The 7,216-nt window shown below is 41.0% G+C and overlaps 1 long non-coding RNA gene across 4 annotated transcripts; it reads right to left on the reverse strand.

Annotated features, from left to right (window-relative positions):
- Positions 1–3,138: 3,138 nt before the first annotated feature.
- Positions 3,139–5,929, reverse strand: LOC309439309. Of its 4 annotated transcripts, none has more exons than XR_014183961.1 (5): positions 5,821–5,929; positions 5,369–5,547; positions 4,495–4,597; positions 3,993–4,073; positions 3,139–3,431 (listed from the first exon to the last, which is right to left on the reverse strand). It is a non-coding gene; the product is annotated as an uncharacterized lncRNA (long non-coding RNA). The 4 variants fall into 4 exon arrangements; XR_014183962.1 differs by having other exon boundaries at positions 5,816–5,838; XR_014183963.1 differs by having other exon boundaries at positions 5,773–5,825.
- Between the last annotated feature and the right edge of the window lie 1,287 nt (positions 5,930–7,216).

Consider the following 7,216-nt stretch of genomic DNA (forward strand, 5'->3'; position numbering starts at 1 on the left):
CTAGTTAATACAAATCTGTGATGGTGTAAGCCAACTACTTAGTCCTTGACTATTCTCCAAAAAGCCTGGTCATTTTTCTTCTATTAGTCTTCCCTTTTCCAATGAGTAATAAAAGGGAAAATTGCAATGTTATAACTTCATTTAGAGGATACTGTTCATACAAACCAGCTCTCTCAGTGAACTGCACAGCCCCTACTATACAGTCCCACAGGGTATTGGTCAGGGTAAATGATCTAATTTACAACAATAAAGTCATCAAATTTAGACTTACTTCATATTCCTAGACTAATACTAATCCCTTTTGTTTTGCTTCACTGTTCTAACGTGTTAGATCAGAAAATTAATTAGGTGAACAATACCTGAACTGACACATTTACATTCCAAAAAGCCTGAAGGTGGAATAGAAACAAGGCAAAGTTAACTGATAAGAGATTTCTTATTATAACTACTCATGAGAAGTCATAGAACAGAGTACACTCAAGTGACCTGTATTTCCAACCAGTGTTTCTTCAAAATCAACCTTCAATATAGAATAATGGCCCCAACTGAGTGACAGCACATATAGTCAAAGGTAAAGTCACAAGCCTTATAAACACATGAAAAAAAATTATACTTCTTTAGTTTAAAATATTAACTCTACTTTGATTTTGTTTTAAACCAGTTCTACTGAAACACTCTTTCTGCTTTTAAAGAACAGTGCCTTAAGATTGCCGTGTTACCTAAATAACCAGGTAGGTGAAACATTAAATATTCACACAGTCTCATCATTTTGTTAGTAGCCACAGCAAATTAGGACTTCCCTAACACTGCAATTTTATTGGGAATCTTGGATAACATACTGCCAGTACACAGTAGAATCAATGAGCAACTAAGCTACGCTAAAGTCCCAGTTAAAAGGGTGCAGTATAGCTAAGCAGATAAAATGTTGCTTAAAAGACAAGTTTTAATCAGTCTCAGGGGCAAATCGAAACACACAAAAATGACAGCACTTTTAAACTGTGAATGTACTCCACAGTGAAGCTGCATCTTTCAGTAACTGCAAGTCATACTGAACCAAAGTAAAAATAATCTATACGACACTGAAGCAGCAGAAATACTTAAGGACCAATGATAAACGAATAATCCAATCTCTTCAAATTGATCAGAGGGAGGCAATCTGCAAAAGAATTTGCAAGCCCAAGAAATGAACAAGTATGAAAGGAGCCTTTGAGAATTTCAAGGCTACATTAAAAAAGCCAAATGAATGATTTGTCTGTAACAGATCTTACTTTCCCAAAGTTTTTAAAAAACAGGGATGAATGAACAAGGACTTGCCTGAAACATTTTAGAACAGATTTGTGAATAAGGATCAAGTCATTAGGATTTAATGGTTCTCTTTATCAATTGCACAGCGTTAAGTTGAAGAGTAGTAATGCCAAAAAAAAAAAACCAACAAAACACCAAAACAAAAAAAACCCAACAAACCAACCAAACACACCAAAACACAAAACAAACACCCACCAAGTCTCTGAAGGAGTCAGCACCTAAGGATAGAGCACAACCCAAAAGAATATATTTTTTGAAAAGTCTTCAGATGGGTCCTTCAAGAGCATGATAGCTACCATAAAATAGAAGGGAGCTTTAGTGTACTCTTAAGCCATTAATTTAGAAAGGAACAAATAGTTTTCATAAGTGAAAAGGCCTCAAAACTATGTTTTCAGCATCAGTTGATGTAAAAAAAAAAAAAAAAAAAAAAAAAAAAAAAAAGACAAACCCAAAAGTTCAAAGCTAACCATGATAACCATGACTGCAGATTCCAAAAGATCTTTATTCTGACAAGATCTTAGTGGACAGAGCAGCAGATGGAATTTTGTGCCATTGATTGCATGACTAACGAATCTGGTAAGGAAAACAATCTTAATTCTTAAATAGTTTCTGCTCCTCTCACAAAGTTCTGGAAGTGTAGACAGTTCACTGAAAACATCATCCCAAGCTATCAAATGTAAACAACCTTAATAGTTAAGGCAAATACAAGACAGCATTTATAAATCTCTCTATACTGAATACAATCAGTTAGTGCTGAACCCAAGAGAAGCAAGATTTATAATACAAAACCTGCACAAGGCAGCATAGATCAGATCTGAAACCACACTCAAGACTGAATAGACTTAAACTTAATCCTCACGCATGACTGCAGAGGCCCGGAGGACTATAAGATGACTGACAAGGCTTGAAGGAAAATGATTCATTGTTTCTCTTAGCAGGAACTAGACAGTTGTGAGACAGATTTAGTATAGAAGAAGAGAAAGTACTTTTGGATGTCCTTTAAATTTAGTTTCACCTTTTAGAAAAACACAAATCCAGAGGAAAAGAAGCGTTTAGGTAAGCCTAGCAGACTACAAGTACAATAGATCATCACTAAATACTCACCCCATTTTGTACATGTTCAAGTAAAGATAACAAGCAGAAACTCTTCCTGGCTATATCAGGGTTCAATCTGGCCAAGCACATAACAGAGTTAGGTCCTAAATCCACACTAACTCATTCTCCTGTGCCAGGCACTGCTCACAGCTACTTCAAACTATTTTATATTCTTGCTTGTGCAGTCTTAAGGAAGCACTGGCCAGGAATAGGGTGCACATAAATCACTTTATGTTCAGAGCTCCCACTGGGGAAAAAAATGTTTAATGTTTACTTGGAAATAAGCAACTGAAAAGCACATATGAGTTTTCAATTGCTCAACAATACTGATCTTGCTCTTCAAGGATCTTTCCACTGGTTGTTCTTTACATGGAATATTGCAAATTTGTTTATTTGAAACAGGCAGGTACTTGTCCTTTAAAGTCTGAGACAACCTTTTGACTAGTGGAGGACATGTGAATAAGACATACAACCTAATGAAATAAATGAGAATTTGGCCAGTTGACCTCAAAGCGCTTTGGCATTCTAAAATACTTCAGAAAACCATGACCAGATATTCAGAAGAAAAGAAGATTTAAGAGAGCTGCTTTCAACAGCTTTGTAAGTTGAAGATTAAGCTTATTAATTTTGCACTTGGCAAGAGAATGTTATTGCATGACAGCACAGGAGTGTCCACATCCATGAAAAAAAGCCTTCATACAGGAAGCACCTACACAAGAAACCTTCAGAACACACAAATTTCTGGTAGCATTCTCTTTTATTTCAATTAATCCACACAGACATAAAAATAAATTATAGTTTTTGTTGAGAAACTTCTTTCAACAAGTTGTGCGAGATTCCTATTTAAACATAAGCATAAGCATTGAAGATGTATAGTTTAACCCATTGGTTGTTTTAATCCCACTTCCAAGAATATACATTACAGGTGACCACTGGAGTCATCTAGTATGAATTCAGAAATCAGCCACTCATCAAATCACGAGCTGATGTTTAATATCAGTTCAAATCCCTTGGACATGTTGGTTTTCTCCCTGTAAAAGAAGTTTTAATTTGCAGTCAGCATCATGCACACAAGAAGTAACTGGCCTAAAGTTGACCTGTATGAACATCCTACATGCACTAACCCTTAAGCCAGAGCCATTTCTCAATACAAATTTCTTCATTTCTACAGGACAGGACTTTCTTTGGATTATATATATTTTATATATATATATGTATATATTCTATTCTATGTCTATATGAATTCTATACCAGAGGACCAGCCAGATTAGAATAAATGGATACAATAACTGTCTTGCCTAGAAAAAATCTGATGAAAGTTTATAATTTGGATTGGCTAAATCTATATAAAGTTCGAAGAATTACCATTAGCAGGTTTCCACTACTGTAAACTAGTAGTTTGGGCTTTTTAGTGGTTTTTGTTCTTGTTTTTCTTTTATTTGTTTTGTTGTGGAGTTCTGTGGTTTTGCTGTTTGTTTTGGGGTTTTGTCTGTTGTTTTTGTTTTTAGTTTTCAAGTAAAGGATAAAACTTCCTTAGCTGTATAAAGCAATCCATCTACCAAACAACCAATAATCTTTTTCACACTACATACCTGGAGACCAACCAGTGTACAAGGAACTCTTTTCACTTGTGTATCACACAGGTTCATAAAGCACTGACACATCTGAGCAACCTGAAAAAGTAAGATTTACATGAAACTGATACTAAGACTCAAATAATATGAGAATCAGATGACAATTTAAAATCTAGCTACAAGCTACTAATCAAGTTGACTCGGTGACTTCCTGAAGTACAATAGTTCCATGAACATGTTCCTCTCAGAATGATCCAAAGAAGAGTTTCAACCTCACCTCTGGGTTTGAGAGAGAAGTTTTATACCCCTCTGTGTTGGCCACTTAAGACACTGCCAGACTTAAGAGGGCAAAGCATAAAAGGGGAGTAGACTATAGCACCATTTTTTTTCCTGTTAACTAAAATTACCTGAAGTTGCCATTTACTCAAAAGAGAGATTATAATTTACTTAAAATTTATGAATTATCAAAACACAAGACTTAAAATTATCTACAATTGTCATTACACTAGAGCATGCTTACCTACTAGCAGAACGTTCCAATTAAGTCCTGAGCATTGCTTCTGATTTAGGTGTGATCATCCACCTCTTGAACACCTCAAATGTGAAGTTGCTAAGTGGGATCCCTAAACAGAAAAAAAAAAAAAATCATCATGTCTTATTACAGACCTTAAAGCCATCTTCTACAAAGCTGCAGAACTAATTTACATAAAGTTTAACAAATCGAGACAAAAGACTAGTAAACGGTTCAATTTGTTAAAAACATTCTTTTCTAATCAGACCACTTTAACTACATAGGACAAGTATATTGATAATCAGAAACAATGTAAAGTTTATTAAGTCTCAATTGCTTATAGCACTGACGCTACTCTGAAGTAAACTGCAAATTTCCAGATTTAACAGACTGATCTTTACCAGCCAATTCTTTGCTACCTTGTGCCTACTTACATGTACCTTGTAACAAATTATATACCACTGAGCCCAGAGACTGTCACTGTTACAGACACAATGGAAGACTGGGCCGAAACCCTATGCAATCAGTGACTTTGTTTCAACAGTTAAGTCTATTTGAACATGAATGCCTATAGTATTCAGTACCTTAAACACTGCAGCTTGTAATTGTAGTTTTCTTGATGCAGTCTATTAAAGAGAAACCACTGTATTGAATCAGATTTAATGTCTGTGTAGCTCTGTTCTTACAGTTTAGAAAAGAGTAGAAAGGTACAAATGTACACAAATACTTCATTGGCTCAAGACATAGACACAGTATTCTCATATATGTTTGTCTTCAGGTAATACAAAGCCTCAGGATTTAAAGCCCTCCATTTCTGAAGCCCAAAGCCTTATCCAACGAGCCCCAGGCTGTGAGACACTATGAGGTCGGCGTGCCCCCTTACCTACAGCCTTTCAAAGGCAAGGCTCCAGATCCCCAGCCGTCGAGGCCTACTGTGCTTTGCCTCCTGCCCGCGCCGGGAGCAGCCGAGCGCGGCAGGCCGGCAGACAAAGCCTCCGGGGACATGGGAAGGCCTTGGCGGTACCTCGGGACGCTTTCTGCTGCCGTACCCCTCGCCGGGCACTGCGGAAGGAGAGAGAAGTCAGCCCGGAGCAGCGCAGGGGCCGGGGAGGGAGGAGGGAGCGGGAGCGCATGTGCCTCACGACAGGATGCAGAGCGGAGAGGAGGCTCCGCGCTGGGTTTCTGTGAGGGAAAGCTGCTCTATCCCCCTGTGTTGACTCCCCGGAGCACCGCCAGGCTCCGAGAGGGCAAGATGTGAAGGGAAGACCCGAGGAGGCCCACTCCCACCCGTTAGGAGCGCGGGGGTCTTTGCTGAAGCGGTTGCAACCACCTTACCGCGCTGGCGGGTGACGGCGAAAGAGAGCAGGCGGCGCCTCCTGGGCCTTTAAATACCCTCCCGCCGCTCCCGCGAGACCCCGCGCGGCGCCCGCCGCCGCTGGAGGGGCGGGGCAGGGGGAGCCAGCGGGAAGGCAGAACTGGCGCACGTGACTCCCACCCCCCGAGGGCGGCGGGGCCGGTGGCTGTTGATCCGCGCGCCGGAGCTCCGGGCGGCGCTGAGGGGACACGGCCTGGGCCCCGCGCCGCTGCGGGCGCGGACGAGCGGGCGGCCCTCTGCCTCACTGAGAAGCGTCTCTGTTGCTCGGTCGCGCTCCATGCAGCGCTCGCTCAGGGGCGGACCCGCGGCCTGGGTCATGGCGGTGCTTCCGTCTTCGTTGGGATGTAATTGTCGACCTCTCTTCCCAGGCCGAACTCTAGGGGCCTGGAGATCTTTAACATACAGAAACAAAGCGTCTTCGGTGTGAAGCAGCAGCCGTGTAGCAGGTTTGAGGAACTAAATACTGTTGATCTCTGTCTAAACTGCCATCTAAGCCCTACTTTAGGCGGCTTAGGATCTGTGTGTAAGGATAGTGAAGTAAGCCTCAAGCCTGCGCTAATACCCTCTCTGACCTTACAGCACACGCAGCTCACTCTGAGCATGCCTTGGCTGCGGTTCACAGGCTGTCACAGTGGAACTGGACCTGTTGTCCTGCGAGTTAGAGCACAGCATGGGTGCAAAACATGGCTGTTGTTCTACAACAGCTGGGATGTGCTGCCTAATTTTAGGGTGAGTGCAAGACGATTAGCATGAAATGGAAATTGGTAATCTGCAGCACAGAGACTTTGAATGTTGCCCAGCAAAGCTAGTAGGTAGGAACCACAACATCTTGGTTCCCATGGAGTTCTGAATTCAATGGAAGTCCCTGCTTCACAAAGAGGTGGGTATGTTGCTGAAAATTCATAGCTTCCTCTCTCAGTGTCAAACACTATGCCTTGGCTCATACTGAGTAGCTACCAGCACAGCACCTGAAAGTGTGTGCAGAGACAGTTGGCCCACTATCCCTAGGAGTTTTCTGAACCCTGTATTTTATTCACCATGAACACGTCTAAAGCCATCTGATTCAGCCCGAAACAAACAGTCACATAGTTGCAATCAAGAGATAGCTCTAGAAATTGTTTCTTGTCACTTCTAGTTACCTCTTCTGGAAGTATTCTGGATACTTGCTTAAAACATTGTTGCACAGGCAATCCCTGTGCCTCTAAGTTTAGTCTGAGTACATCAGGATTCAAAAGCTGTATGAGGGCTCTAGGTAAGTCACTCTCTGGATATGAATTTATGAGACATGTAACTTGACGTTATTTCCAGTGGGGTTCTCTGCAATTACCCTTTTCTACAGTTAGACACACAAGTCAG

This window comes from Streptopelia decaocto, assembly GCF_964273445.1.
Source record: "Streptopelia decaocto genome assembly, chromosome: 4".
NCBI classification, from domain to species: Eukaryota; Metazoa; Chordata; class Aves; order Columbiformes; family Columbidae; genus Streptopelia; species Streptopelia decaocto.